General features: G+C 53.4%; 1 pseudogene; it reads right to left on the reverse strand.

Moving 5' to 3' along the window:
• Positions 1-210: 210 nt before the first annotated feature.
• LOC115391138 (protein FAM83B-like) lies at positions 211-14750 on the reverse strand (annotated as a pseudogene).
• Between the last annotated feature and the right edge of the window lie 104 nt (positions 14751-14854).

The raw sequence follows: 14854 nt of genomic DNA on the forward strand, positions 1-14854 counted from the left end.
CGCTCATTTCCCACCCGCGCATTCCAGGCGGGCGGTGTTGAAGAAATCAGTTTATTGAAAATAATCGTCTATCTCTTGTGTTTGGAATGCGCCTGGAATGCGCGAGTGTGGAAACGAGCGCTCCCGCCAATGCAGAAGTGAACTAACACCGCTCGCCACTCGCGGTGTAGGCAGACAAAACAAGCGCTTCCGCCGCCGCCCTCGCCACCGAAAGAAGTTCATAAATGTCAGTATTTTCTAAATGAGTAAAGTTTTAAAATGTAAGAAAAACATTCTTCTTCGGCCAACAATTGTCACTCTGCCTCCGTCATCGGCAGCGGCGACTACTGATGACAAACGTGATTGTCGAAGGGGTGTTCCAGTTCGGAGGGGTTTACTTTCAGCCCGACCCCTTAGCACTCCGTTTCAAAGGGGGAGAGCTAGAAAGAGAAATGGGATTGGGCCTTAGAGTCCTGGAGCAGAGCTGTAAAATCCACCGGCACGAGTCCCGCTTCTCCGACAACCAGTACAAGTTTATACTGAAGATCCAAGCTGCGCACCCATAACGAATCACATCTTTACCCCAAGAACGTATGGAGAACCCATCCACAGGATTCAGCCCGATGGCAGAGCGCCGTGGCGCAGTGTAAACATGTTAGTGCAGAGCTGAAGCAAGTCCGAGGCACTGCTCGGGTCGCCTTCATTTCTCCTCCACTCATCCTACTTGTTTTTGCTGATCAGGTTTCCCACCCGCTGCATGAAGCGGCCCAGTTTGTTGTCGTTGCCGCTTTGTCCCTGATGGCCGGAGATGGAGTCCTGCCGGCTCAGCGGAGAGCTTCTGTCTTTCTCTGAGGGATGAGTGTTCGGCGCCCGGGTCGGTTTGTCCAGACGAACGTTTCATTGGTGAGGAAATACTCGAAGCGGCTGTAAGCTTTCTCTCTCCTGGCCTGGAAGAGCGTCACGCCGTCCTCGTCCAGGGTGCTGCTGGAGCTGTGGTCCTGCTCCGCCGCCTGGGCCGCCTTCTTCTTGCTGGACCGCTGGGATGACAGTCTTAAGAAGGGGGACTTGTGCTTCTCGGTTTCTGGCCCCCCTGGAGAGCTCTTGCTGGAGCTGGGGGATTTCCTGGCCGTCGGTTCGGCGGCGGCTGCCTGTGATTGGTCGGCCTTGGATTTGAAGGAGCTCTTCCTCTGGAGAGACCTCCTGATGGAGCTCTTCCTCTGAAGGGGGGCTTCCTCTCGCTGCGGCGGTCCTCTTTCTGCCTGGCCGCTCTTGGCCTCGGTGGCGTTCGGAGACGCTGGGGGTTTGTCCAGGACTTTGGACACTGGTTGGACGTCACTGGACGGTGATTTCTTTGTGTCTGGGGAAGCAGCAGGACCTCTGCTGTCGGCCATCTTGTGGATGGAGCCGTGGCTTCCTCTGGATCGATCCGGACTCTGTGATTCTGTGGGCGACGCCGACTTCCCCAATGCTTCCTCTGGAACGGAGGTTTCTCCTTTCACACTCTCCTGACTCCTGTCTTTGAGAGCCGGGTCTGAACTGTTGACCCGACTGTTCGAACCCTCCTTCTCTTCGGGGATCTCTGTCAGAGACTCCATCACTCGAGGGTGCTGGACACCAAGAGTACTGGACTGGAGCTGAGACAGTTTGAGAGCTGCCTCATTCAGTCTGGAGTCCAGCTCAACCGCGGACGCCGACCTGAGAGGAGAATCCTGCCAGTCGTTCGCCGGCGCCGCCTTTCGGTCTGAGGCGGTTTTGATGTCGTTGTGAGAGGCGGAGCGATGGCCCGTGGTCAGGACCTGCTCTCGTTTGTCTCCTCTCTTGGGTTTACCGTCCTCGATGTGAGAGCTTTCCTGTGCGTTTGTTTCCAGATCCACCATGCTCTGCCGGGCCTCCAGACCTCGGAGGGACGGCAGGAACCTGGATCGGTCCGGCGCGGGGTACATGGACCTCAGGGACTCCTGGCTTTGCCGTAGGTTGGAGTACTCCTGCAGACTGAGCCTCTTCTGTCTCATCTCCTCCAGCCTGGACTTCATGTCCCTGGACCTGCCGTGGACCAGCTGGGACTGGAACTCGTTGAGGCCCGTGTGGCTGCTGTACGGCGACGTCAGCGGCGAGACGGCCTCGCACGACCCGTCTGGCACGTCACTCTCGTTGAGGTACGCGTCCATCTTCCACCTGTGCAGCGACGTCTCGGAGTTGAAGGGATGAGGTTGTGGTCGGCGCCATACCGGCTCTGGTGCCTCAGGTGCTGCTGCGACAGCCGGTTGGTCAGCGGCAGGTCCGCCGCGCCCTTCAGGTTCAAGCCGCTCCTTTCCAGGGGAAACGGCGCCCCGATGTCCTTGGTTCCCATCCGGAGCCGGGTCAAGGTGTTGAGCTTCTGCAGCTCGCCGCCGTAGCTGTGTCCCCTCACCAGCGTGCCGGTGTCCGGACAGTGGGACTGATGCAGCCTGTCCTGCACGCTCACCGCCCCTGGTCAGCACGCCGGCGCCCGAACCGCTCGTCGTGAGCACTCCTCACGCCGGGCATCATCCTGGACCTCATGTGGATCTGATGGAGCGCCAGCTGGCTGGAGTTGGGGCTGTGCACGGCCACGGCGTCTCTCAGGTACGGGACAGACGTCCACTCGCCGGACAGAGCGGCAGGAACTGTGGAGCGAGCGTACAGGCGCCTGAACTCCTCGTCGTAAGAGCAGACCAGCTGACCCGTCACCACCAGCACCATGCTCAGGTTGATCTTCTCAAAGGACCAGGTGTAGCTGGAACGGCGGGACAGGAACCAATCAAGAAAGAGGAACCGGCATGATAAATCCTGAACGGGTCTAGGTGGGACAGACTCACCTGTAGGTTCCATATATCACGGTCTGACAGTCCACCAGGATGAACTTCTGCTCCAAGCCTCCATGGAACTTGATCCCAGACCGGCACTGGTACTGCTGGCCCCGAACTGTCCGGACTCGAAGGTTCTGAGGGACCAAAGAAGAAGAGCAGCTCCAGTAAGTCATCTGTTTCCTACAGCTCACTGCAAATTCTCACCACAGCATGGCAAACCGCCAAGTCATCAGAGAACACAGACTCTCACACAGTCAGGAACTAGAACCCGGAGAACCCTCACTGTGGAAGAACATGCAAACCTCAGTCCGACAGGCCCTTCAGAGCACTAACTCCACGCTTCCTTTCTCTTCCCATCTGAAGACACTGTGGAGCAAACGAGGCCTTGACAGGTTTTAGTAAAGGCTTAAAGCTGCTGTAGGCAGGATTTTGCTAGTCAGTGCTAATTTTTCTGAGTTTTCTTTGGAGTAAATGTTAGAGTATCCATTGATAATCCTTTAGGAGTGTAGTATAACTGCACTACCGCGAGGGCACAGCCTTTCCCTCTGTCTCTGTTCTAAGCTGAAAAGGAATCTCGACTGCTCCAGGCATGTTTGACCAATCAGAAGAGCCCCTGAGGCTCTATCCTGATTGGTCGAGGGGCGGCGCTTCAAAGCTCCGCTTCTCGTGAACGCGCATGAGGAAGTCCAGGCCCGCATGTTTACCTGCCTCGTCGGAAATAACATCATCAAAACACCACGGAGGACACCGTCTGTTTCTACTGCAATTCTTAAAGAAGGCTTTGACCCCAGGCCGCCGTGAAAAGGTCACAGGTGAGTGAACCCGCCGGCGCAGGCAGCCGTGACACTGCCGGCCGGCCGGCCCGGCACCCCGAGGTGGGCACGACTCCGGGTTTCAAATCGCCATCTTGGATGGGTCAAATCACCATCTTGCGAAGGTAATTCTGCCTACGGCACCTTTAAAAGAGTTTTTCAACATCAACCCCAAAGAAGACCTGGTCCTGAACCTCAGCCAGTCTGAGAGTTCCTCTAATGAGTTTCTGCTGAGAACAGGCAGTGTTTCCCCACGTCTCCGGGTCTCCGGGTCCCCGGGTCCCGGACCCCCCCCCCCCGCCAACGTCTCCGGGTCCCAGCTCTTTTTCAGCAGGAAGACACAAGCGAAGGCCAGCAGACGAGCGTCTCGGAGGCTCTGCTCTGAGGTTCCGGCGGATTCCGGCAGACTCCTCCACTTTTTCACGTGACCGCGGCAGAAAGAGGAATGCAACGCTTCCTGTTTCACTTCGGCTCCACAGAAAGAGAGAATCCCGGGCCGCTGGCTGAGGACTGGTCCTGCTGCTGTCAGACGACGGAGCGCTGGAGGCGGAGACAGGAAGTGGAACAATAGAACAGCTAGAAATTCAATATCAGAGTTTGGCGATGAAACGCCGAGTCACACGAGGCTTCAGAGTTCAGGATGACGACAAAATGACTTCTGCTGTTTCTCTGTTCTCTCCATTTAAAATGACCACAAGTAAAGAATGCAGGTTCTGCTTCGCTGAGGACGGATCCTGCTGAACTCTGTTTTCGACGAAAAATGATATTTAGTCTAAAAGAACCGGGCGAAGCCACCGGTAGAGCCGCTGTGCTCCCAGCTCTGGACCGGTCCCTGGTCTGACTCCAGACCAACTGGACCTGGAAACCTCTGCCGCTGCGCCGCAGCACCCGGCTTCAAACTGCAGCCAATCACTGAAGACCAGGCCTCTGGGGGGCACCGTAACGCCAGGAGGAGTCTGAGACGGGTTCTGAGCTCTGCTTTGGATGGATCCTGACCACAGGGCGAGACGGTGAGACAGACGGCGGGCTGAAGCGAGGCCCCCTGCTGGAGACTCGCTTCACTCCGGCCGCTAATCCAGCGGCTCGGTTTGACTCCAGCTTTCCTTCCAGCAGCTCTCTGAAACGAGGTGTGCTCGACTGTGTGTGTGTGCGTGTGCGTGTGCGTTCTTGTATTTCTATCCTTGTCGGGGCCAAATGTCCCCACAAGGATAGCAAAACGTGGAACGACGTGCCTTGTGGGGACCTTTTTCCGGTCCTAAGTAGGAGAAACAGTGTTTTCTTGACCATGTTGTTGTTACTGAAAAAAGTAAAAGTGTAAAAACATTTCTTTAGGGTTAGGCTTTGTTGTGGTGTGGGTTAGGGTTAGGGTAAGGGTCAGGGTTAGGGGATAGACATGAATGGGAGTCAATGGACGGTCCCCACAAGGATAGAAATACAAGACTGAGCGTGTGTGTGTGTGTGTGTGTGAGTGTGTGTGTGAGAGAGTTAACTGGTTCAGGCCCCCCGATGAGGATCCAGACCCCCGATGAGGATCCAGACCCACTGATGAGGATCCAGACCCCCCGATGAGGATCCAGACCCCCCGATGAGGATCCAGACCCCCTGATGAGGATCCAGACCCCCCCAATGAGGATCCAGACCCCCGATGAGGATCCAGACCCAGAGGGTTTGGAATCAGACCTGCAGAAGTTCTGGGGTGAGGCGAGGGAGGCGTGGACGAGCGTCCCGGGGCGCCGAGGTGTGTTTGGTCCTGTTGGAACAGGCTGGCGCCGCGGAGGCGTGCTGCAGCCTCGTGACGCTCGTAGACACAGGAGTGGCGCCCCCCGCCAGCCGATCTTCAGCCCTGCAGCTCTGGTCCTGCTCTGGAGAACCGGAAGAGTCCGCTTGCTGCTTTTCATGCTTCTTTTCTTTCCAGGTTCTCATTTTTACAACAGTTACACGACTTTAGCCGAGTTTCTGTCTTCATGATGCACATCTGCAGACCGAGCAGCAAACACTGAGCTGTGGGCCAGAAACAGACAGACGGACGGACGGACCCGGAGACGCTGCAGAGCCGGACTCACTGGATCCATGGAGAACCTCATCAAACCTGGAGAGAAAAGCTCTTTTCCTCTGAACGGAACTGTCCTCTGACAGTCTCTCCAGGAAGGGAAACCGACACAAAGGCCAGTTTGTTTAAAGAACCCAGAGCTTCACAAAGGCAGACACGTTCAGTTCAGAGCAAGAAAACAAGCTTAACAAAATAAAAGCACATATTTGCAGACAATAGCACAGTACAAGGAAAGAGCTAAAAATTTGAAATGAAGCCAAGAAAAGCTCCTGTGGGAATGTGAAGAGTCCGGGTTCTTAAAATCACAAGAGAACTGCCGTGAACTTCCAGCTTTTCAGCTCAGAGGCAGGAGCAGCTTCTTTGTTTGGTTCTGGTTCTGGTTCTGGTTCTGGTTCTGGTTCTGGTTCTGGACAGACCCAGAGGGGACCGATCCTTCACTAAGGTCAGGAACCCCCAGGCTGGATGCATGGATCCAGGAAAGACCAGGAACAACATCTGAGATCTCTGCAGAAGAGCACAGTGCTAGACCAGCTGAGATCTTGCAGAACCCTCCAGCTCCCAGCCTCTGGTTGATCCTGCAGAACCCTCCAGGCCTCTGGTTGATCCTGCAGAACCCTCCAGGCCTCTGGTTGATCCTGCAGAACCCTCCAGGCCTCTGGTAGATCCTGCAGAACCCTCCAGGCCTCTGGTAGATCCTGCAGAACCCTCCAGCTCCAGACCTCAGATAGATCCTGCAGAGCCCTCCAGCTCCAGGTCTCTGGTAGATCCTGCAGAGCCCTCCAGCTCCAGGTCTCTGGTAGATCCTGCAGAACCCTCCAGGACTCTGGTAGATCCTGCAGAGCCCTCCAGCTCCAGGTCTCTGGTTGATCCTGCAGAACCCTCCAGGCCTCTGGTAGATCCTGCAGAACCCTCCAGGCCTCTGGTAGATCCTGCAGAACCCTCCAGCTCCAGACCTCAGATAGATCCTGCAGAGCCCTCCAGCTCCAGGTCTCTGGTAGATCCTGCAGAACCCTCCAGGTCTCTGGTAGATCCTGCAGAGCCCTCCAGCTCCAGGTCTCTGGTAGATCCTGCAGAACCCTCCAGGACTCTGGTAGATCCTGCAGAGCCCTCCAGCTCCAGGTCTCTGGTAGATCCTGCAGAACCCTCCAGGTCCAGGTCTCTGGTAGATCCTGCAGAACCCTCCAGGTCCAGGTCTCTGGTAGATCCTGCAGAGCCCTCCAGCTGGATGCCTGGCTCCAGGAGCATTTGGAAGTGTCTCAGTGGGCCACGCCACCTCATTGGGCCACACCCCCCTCCCCCAGTGAGTCCTGACATGATGGGGCCTGTGTGGTTGCTGCTCCGAGCGCCGGGTTTTGATGTGGCCACCGGCTAAGTCTTGGCCGGGGTTGTTTGTTCTGACTCTGGATGAGCGTTCGCCCTGAACAGCAGGAAAATCCAGCCGGGGCCACAAACCCAGCCGCCAAGTCTGACGGCGAGTAGAGACAGGGCTGGAAACGGAGCGTTGCCACCGGGGTGTGGGGAAAATGTCAGATTTAATCCTGGAAATGTGCCGCAGACAGCAGGAGGCCAGCCTCAGGCGGTGGAACACATTCAGGCTCCTGGCTCCGCTTTACACTCCTGACGGGATAATGATCCACGCAACTTTTAATTCTATTGAGTCAAATTGGAAAAAAAAAAACCAGCGTCACGCTGATTCTCCAGTGAGGCGTCGAAGCGATGCAGCAGATTCTGAACCCTGCAGGACCGCGGCAAACCAGGACCCAGTCTGGACCCAATGCTGAGCGGCGTCTGACCGGACGTTCATCATTAAAGAGGAAGCAGCGCAGAAACTAAACAGTCACCAGCCGAACCGCACAGTCTGAAACCGACACTGACCAGCAGCAAGACTTCCACCAACAGCAACACCAAACGCGCCGAACAGCAGGAGCAGCAGCAGCAACAGTAGCAGTAGAATTAGCAGTAGCAGTAGTAGTATTAGCAGTAGTAGCAGTAGTATTAGCAGTAGCAGTAGTAGCAGCAGTAGTAGCAGCAGTAGTAGCAGTAGCAGCAACAGTAGCAGTAGTAGCAGTAGCATTAGCAACAGTAGCAGCAACAGTAGCAGTAGAATTAGCAGTAGCAGTAGTAGTATTAGCAGTAGTATTAGCAGTAGCAGTAGTAGCAGCAGTAGTAGCAGTAGCAGCAACAGTAGCAGTAGTAGCAGTAGCATTAGCAACAGTAGCAGTAGTAGCAGTAGCATTAGCAACAGTAGCAGTAGTAGGAGCAGCAGTAGTAGCAGCAGCATTAGCAACAGTAGCAGTAGTAGCAGTAGCATTAGCAACAGTACCAGTACCAGTAGTAGCAGTAGCATTAGCAACAGTAGCAGTAGCAGTAGTAGCAGTAGCACTAGCAACAGTAGCAGTAGTAGCATTAGCAACAGTAGCAGTAGTAGCAGTGGCAGTAGTAGCAGTAGCACTAGCAACAGTAGTAGCAGTAGGTAGAAGTAGCAGTAGTACCACTAGCAATAGCAACAGTAGTAGTAGCAGTAGCAGTAGTAGCAGTAGCACTAGCAACAGTAGTAGTAGCAGTAGTAGCAGTAGCAGTAGCACTAGCATCAGTAGAAGTAGCAGTAGTAGCAGTAGCACTAGCAACAGTAGTAGTAGCAGTAGCAGTAGCAACAGTCGCAGTAGCAGTAGTAGCAGTAGCACTAGCATCAGTAGTAGCAGTAGCAGTAGCACTAGCAACAGTAGTAGTAGCAGTAGCAGTAGTAGCAGTAGCAACAGTCGCAGTAGCAGTAGTAGCAGTAGCACTAGCATCAGTAGTAGCAGTAGCAGTAGCACTAGCATCAGTAGAAGTAGCAGTAGTAGCAGTAGCAGCAACAGTAGCAGTAGTATTAGCAGTAGTAGTATTAGCAGTAGTAGCATTAGCAGTAGCACTGATCTGTCCTGTGGTTATTCTTGATCGTCTTTCTTGTTCTGGTCTGTCGTTCGCTCGTCCATTTTGGAAACCTTCTGCTAATCGTCTCCTGTCTTCTGTAAACGGCGCCGCTGCTTCAGCACCATCATCTCCAGGAAATCGGGCGCCGCTGCCCACGAGCCAATCAGGGAAGCTCACCTGACAGGCCCCGCCCCCAGCAGCAGGAGACACTCTGCTGCCATAGGGCGCTCTGTCAATAATAATAACCAACAGATTCCGGGCCTGGTCCAACATGTGGACTTGAGCCCCCGGGACCAGACGGGACTCTGTCCTGGTCTCCTCTGGGTTCACAGAAGCACTGAGACTTTAGAAAGGTCGAGTTTTGACCTTTAGGGACCTGCTGACACCGAGTATCAATACAAGTACTGAGTAAACCTAATTTGTGTGTGTGTGTGTGTGTGTGTGTGTGTGTGTGTGTGTGAGAACCGGCCAGTGAAGAGCCGCTGCCATGGTACCTTCAGGTCCTGGACGCTGATGCCCACCCGGTGGGACATGCTGAGGAAGCCCTGGATGTGGGACTCGTCCAGAAGGATGTAGACCACCACCCCCCTCAGGGTGGCGCTGATCAGCTCTTTGAATATGTCCACGTCAGTGAAAATGTCCATCGCTATGGCAGCAATCTGGGGGCAAAGGTCAAAGACAGAACAGATCTGCTGTTGATTCTGAAACGTGATTGGACAATCGGACCGTAACAGGACGGCTCACTGCAGACGTGTCGACGCCAGGTTCACCAAAGCTAGCTACGCTCAGAGCAGCTAACTGCTGTTAGCATTGAGCAGCTAACTGCTGTTAGCATCGAGCGGCTAACTGCTGTTAGCATCGAGCAGCTAACTACTGTTAGCATTGAGCGGCAAACTGCTCTTAGCATCGAGCGGCTAACTGCTGTTAGCATCGAGCGAATAACCGCTGTTAGCATCGAGCAGCTAACCGCTGTTAGCATCGAGCGGCTAACTGCTCTTTGCATCGAGCATCAACAGGAAGGTAAACCTGCTCTCTCCCCCAGGCTGCTGCTGAGCCGGATTATTAGAACGAAGCTGACGTGGCGGATTCACTCAGGAAGTTCAGATGGAGTGGCAATTAGTGGAGGAAGATGCTCTAATGGAGCTTGTTTATTCAGGGAAGCTAACGTTAGCATTTCAGGCTAGCTTCATGTAAACAGAGCTGGCTTGTCTCGACTCCCACTGACTTTATGGACGAGCACAAAAGAAAACCGACAGCAGTGGGACCAGACTGGGACTGAGGACTGGGAGACATCTGACCTGTGGAGTCCCTCAGGGACCAAAACTGGGACCAAAACCTTTCATACTTTTCATGAAACTCCCAGAGTGGGACATTAACGCGGACTTCGTTGTGCTGTAAAGCTTCAAAAGTTTAGAAATGAGTTTTATTTGAGAGGAACTCGGCAGGACTGGGTGAAGAAATCAAACGCACCTCAAACAGGAAGCAGAAGACTGAGGACATGACGGAGGACATGAATGTCCCAGACAGAGCTGGACGGACGTGGTTTGCTTTTTTTTTTTTTAAACAAACTGGATGTTTGATTGATGGATGAAGTTCCTGCTTCCCAGACAGCGAGTGACTGTTTCATGTTCTTGTTGTGATCATTAATTTCAGTTTCCCGTTTTGTTTGTTCTCATGTTGTTTTGCTATTGTGTTATTGTGTTGAGTTATTGTGTTTTGTTTGTAAAACTTGAAATAAATAAACAAACGTTTAGCATCCAGCCAGCATGAGACGCTGCTCCTCCAGTCAGCTGCAGTTTAGTGGAATAATAACCAACAGCGGGCTGAGGAGAGACAGCAGCTCTACGGAGGGTTCCTGGATGAAGAGATGGATTATTGATTTCAGCCCAAAAGGGGCAGAGCCTCATTCTAACGGACTCGACCTGCAGAAGCTCCTCATGATTTAACGTTTGAGTAACCTAAGAGCAGTGTGTCTCTTTACCACCTGGGTCCCACAAAGGTTAAACCAGGGTCCCACAAAGGTCAAACCAGGGTCCCATAAAGGTCAAACCAGGATCCCATAAAGGTCAAACCAGGGTCCTACAAAGGTCAAACCAGGGTCCCATAAAGGTCAAACCAGGCAAGCAAGGTGTTGCTTCTTCTGCCCAGCATCACAAACCTGGACTGAAAAGACTTTAGAGGAAGGACAAATTCATGAGGGCGTCCTCGGAGGACAGTGATCCGAGGCAGGACATTGAGGGGCATCACAGGACATTGCTGGACGTCAGTGTCTGCACCGGAGCAGGACGACTGGAAACGTCACGTGAGCAGAGACACGGCGGCCTGGAGACACTCCTGACATTCACCGTCCAACATGTCTAAACTCGAACCAGATCAAAGCACAATCTGCACCAGGGTGTGTGTGTGTGTGTGTGTGTGTGTGTGTGTGTGTGTGTGTGTGTGTGTGTGTGTGTGTGTGTGTGTGTGTGTGTGTGTGTGTGTGTGAGTGTGTGTGTGTGTGTGTGTGTGTTCTCGTATTTCTATCCTTGTTGGGGCCAAATGTCCCCACAAGGATAGCAAAACGTGGAACGACGTGCCTTGTGGGGACCTTTTTCCGGTCCTAAGTAGGAGAAACAGTGTTTTCTTGACCATGTTGTTGTTACTGAAAAAAGTAAAAGTGCAAAAACATTTCTTTAGGGTTAGGCTTTGTTGTGGTGTGGGTTAGGGTAAGGGTCAGGGTTAGGGGCTAGACATGATTGGAGTCAATGGAAGGTCCCCACAAGGATAGAAATATGAGACTGAGCGTGTGTGTGTGTGTGTGTGTGTGTGTGTGAGAGAGATAGAGAGAAAGAGAGAGAGAGAGAGTCAGCTGGGATCATGTCCAGCGTGGGTCTAGTCTGAACTGGATCACCATGGAGTGAGGCAGTCTGCTGAAACCGTCTCTTCACGTCTCCACGTCCAGAAACCACCGAGGGACCATCGAGGAACCAGCAGGAGGACCTGAAGACACTGACCGGCCCACCAGGAAGGGAGCCGAGGCCACATATTCATTAATATAAATATTAACATGGATATTTATTTATTTATAATTCTAGTGGCCATATATCTACGAGGGGGTACCGGAAAGTTCCTGGACTTTGATTGTAACTTTTTATTTCTGACATTTCAAAATAAAACACCACCATCGCCTTCAAAATAATCTCTATCCGCATTAATGCAGCGCTCCAGCTGTGTCTCCCACTTCACCAATGTGTCGTCAGACCCGTGCGTAATTGTGCCATTCTGGGCCGGCTGCAATTTTTCTGTCACCTCCTCCACATCTGCAAACCGCTGTCCCTTCAGCTCCTTCTTCAACTTGGGAAACAAGAAAAAGTCACTCGAGGCTACATCTGGCGAATAAGGCGGATGGGAGAGGAGATTCATCTCATTCTTCTCCAGAAACTGCGTGAGGCGCAGTGCCGTGTCCGCTGGCGCTCTGTGGTGGTGAATCAACGGCTCCACTCCGCCACTATGCTCTGCTTCCTCCTCACATCCTCACGGAGCGTCTGAGGACTTCCTGTAGTAGTCCTGATTTACAGTCTGACCTGGAGGGACAGACTCGCTGTGGACGAGACCCTGGACAGCGAAGAAGCAGCTCAGCATTGTTTTCACAGCTGAGCGGACCTGACGCACGGACATCTGGCCCTTCTCAAACCACCCGAACCACTCATGGACCTGAGTCTTCCCCAGAGCAGCATCCTTGTAGGCTTGCTGCAACAAGGTGAGTGTTTCTGCTGCTGTTTTTTCCCAGCAAAAAAGCAGAATTTAATGTTTGCGTGCTGCTCTGGCTTCCCAGTTAATGTCGCCATTTTGGAAAAAAATCGAAGACGCTGCTGCACTCTGTTACTATAAATAGCGCCTGACAGGCGTCAGTGTCACTCTGGGAGCTCAACTTTTCCACAGATGTGCACGAGGCTTACCTGCAGCACATCTGACGGCCAGAAGTCGAAACTCATTATTATTAGTATTTTATGACCAGAGTCCGGGAACTTTCCGGTACCCCCTCGTATATGGCTTATATTTATCTCCCCCTCGTAGCTACACCTGCGGGACCGAACGGTTCTGTTCCGCTTCGTTCTGCTTCAGGGGAAAATGGGCTTCAGCTGGAGACGGGAGAACCAGACACCACGATCACCGACATCGTCTGAGTTCCTGAAGAATTCTCTGACTCTAGCGAGTGATGAAGACGAAGACAAAGACGAAGATGAAGACGAGGAGAAAGAAGGATGAAGAGCCATGTTCAAACACTGCCTGCGTCCCGACGTGTATCAATCAATCAATCAATCAATCAATCAAATTTTATTTCTAAAGCGCCTTCCAACTGCCAAACGGAGCACAAGGCGCTTAACAGAGTAAAACAAAATAAATAAGTAAAAACACTTTAAGACACAAAGTACTAAAAGGGGGCTAAACATCAAACGCTAAATGAAAAAGGTGCGTTTTCAGATGACATTTAAAAACATTAAGTGCAGTGATAGACTTTAAATCCAGAGGAAGAGAGTTCCAGAGCTTCGGGCCAAGAACAGCAAAAGAGCGGTCACCAAACTTTCTATATCTCGCCCTGGGGACAACCAAGGAGGTGTGGCTTGACGAGCGAAGAGTCCTGGCAGTCTGGTGTATGTGCTGGTAGGAGCTACAGGCGGATGATAGAGGTACGAGGACAGAGACAGGACAGACACACGAGGACGGAGACAGGAGGACGGAGACTCTACCACTAAGAACCAGACGGAGAGTGTTTTCTGGAATTTACTTCTGAGAATCTTCTTGTCAAACAGGAATGAAAAAGGCCTCCAGCCATCCTCCAGGACGTCTAATTCTCAGAAGAAAGTAGGACAGCGAGACACCGACCGCATGGACAACACAACACCTGTAACACACAACCTGTAACACACCCCCTCCAGTACACCACCTGTAACACACCACCGTAACACACCCCCTCCAGTACACCACCTGTAACACACCACCGTAACACACCACCTATAACACACCCCCTGTAACACACCCCCTGTAACACACCACCTGTAACACACCACCTGTAGCACACCACCTGTAACACACCCCCCTGCAGCATCAGATCAAAACCTGCTCTTGTGTACTTCGTGAGTTGGTGCAGCGGGTCGAGCTGCAGAGTTGTGTTGTTGTTTGTTGCGCCTGTCAGCTGACTGCCTGGAAGTGTGAGGAGTGTGTGTGAGGAGTGTTGTGTGTTTTTCTGGGTAACGCCTCTCATTGTGGCTGATCAGCTGCTATTGTCTGGTGAAGGCGCAGCGTGAAGCTTTTGTTCAGATGAGTCGCCACCTAGTGACCGCCCGGCGGACCGGCCCTCCCCAGTTCGGACCTCACCTGTCGCGCCTCCTGGATCTGCTTGCGGACCACCTCCTTGATGGTGGGCGTGTTCTGCCGGGGCGGGTGGAACAGCAGGCTGATGCTGGTGTCGGCGCCGTCCAGGTTGACCTCCGGCCAGCCCAGGTCCAGGTCTGGCACCTCCTCGTCCGACTCGATGGGGAAGTATGTGGAGGGCCGGCCGTCGTCCGCCGCCCGCCGGCCGTCTGACTCATCCTCTACGACCGGCAGCTCCGCATTTTCCAGCATGAATGAGATCTCCTGCTCCGACAGGAAGTGGTTGATCTGCTCGGCGCGCAGGAAGTCCTCGTAGGCCTCCTTGCCGCCGCAGAGCAGAGCGTAGATGGCCAGGCGGTACGCCTCTTTGTAGTGCGGCTGGACGTAAAAGCCATTGTCCTCCTCTTTGAGCGAGGACAGGCAGGACAGGTTGGACTCCATGGACGGCCGATCCCCTCAGAGCTTCAGCGTGACAGGTGACACGGCGCGGAGCTAATCAACACCCGGTCAACCATCACACCTGCCGAGGAGACGAGGAGGTAACGACTGGTTCACCGGGTTGTGATCAATATGCCAGCAGGTAAAAACCAGGAATGTAAAGAGCCGGAGAAGCTGAGAACGCTGCTGGAGCAGATCTCAGGGAGGAAACACGTCAAAACCTGAGACTGAAGTAACCGAAGCGGTTGTAGATCAATGAGAGGCGGCGTTCCGGTGGGTTCTGCCGCCAGACAGGAATAAACAGACTTACTTCATGGTTACCAAACAGCTCCTGCTCTCCCAGAGCGCTCCTCCGTCCTGCCGGCTGCTCTGAAGGTGTGGGTTTGAATCTGTTTGCAACCGGATACCTGCCTGTCGTACCTGCCCTGTTTTCTCGCGCTGACAGCGTGAAGCCCCGCCCACCGGGCTCACCTGGCCCT

This window comes from Salarias fasciatus, chromosome 6 (genome assembly GCF_902148845.1).
Source record: "Salarias fasciatus chromosome 6, fSalaFa1.1, whole genome shotgun sequence".
NCBI lineage: Eukaryota > Metazoa > Chordata > Actinopteri > Blenniiformes > Blenniidae > Salarias > Salarias fasciatus.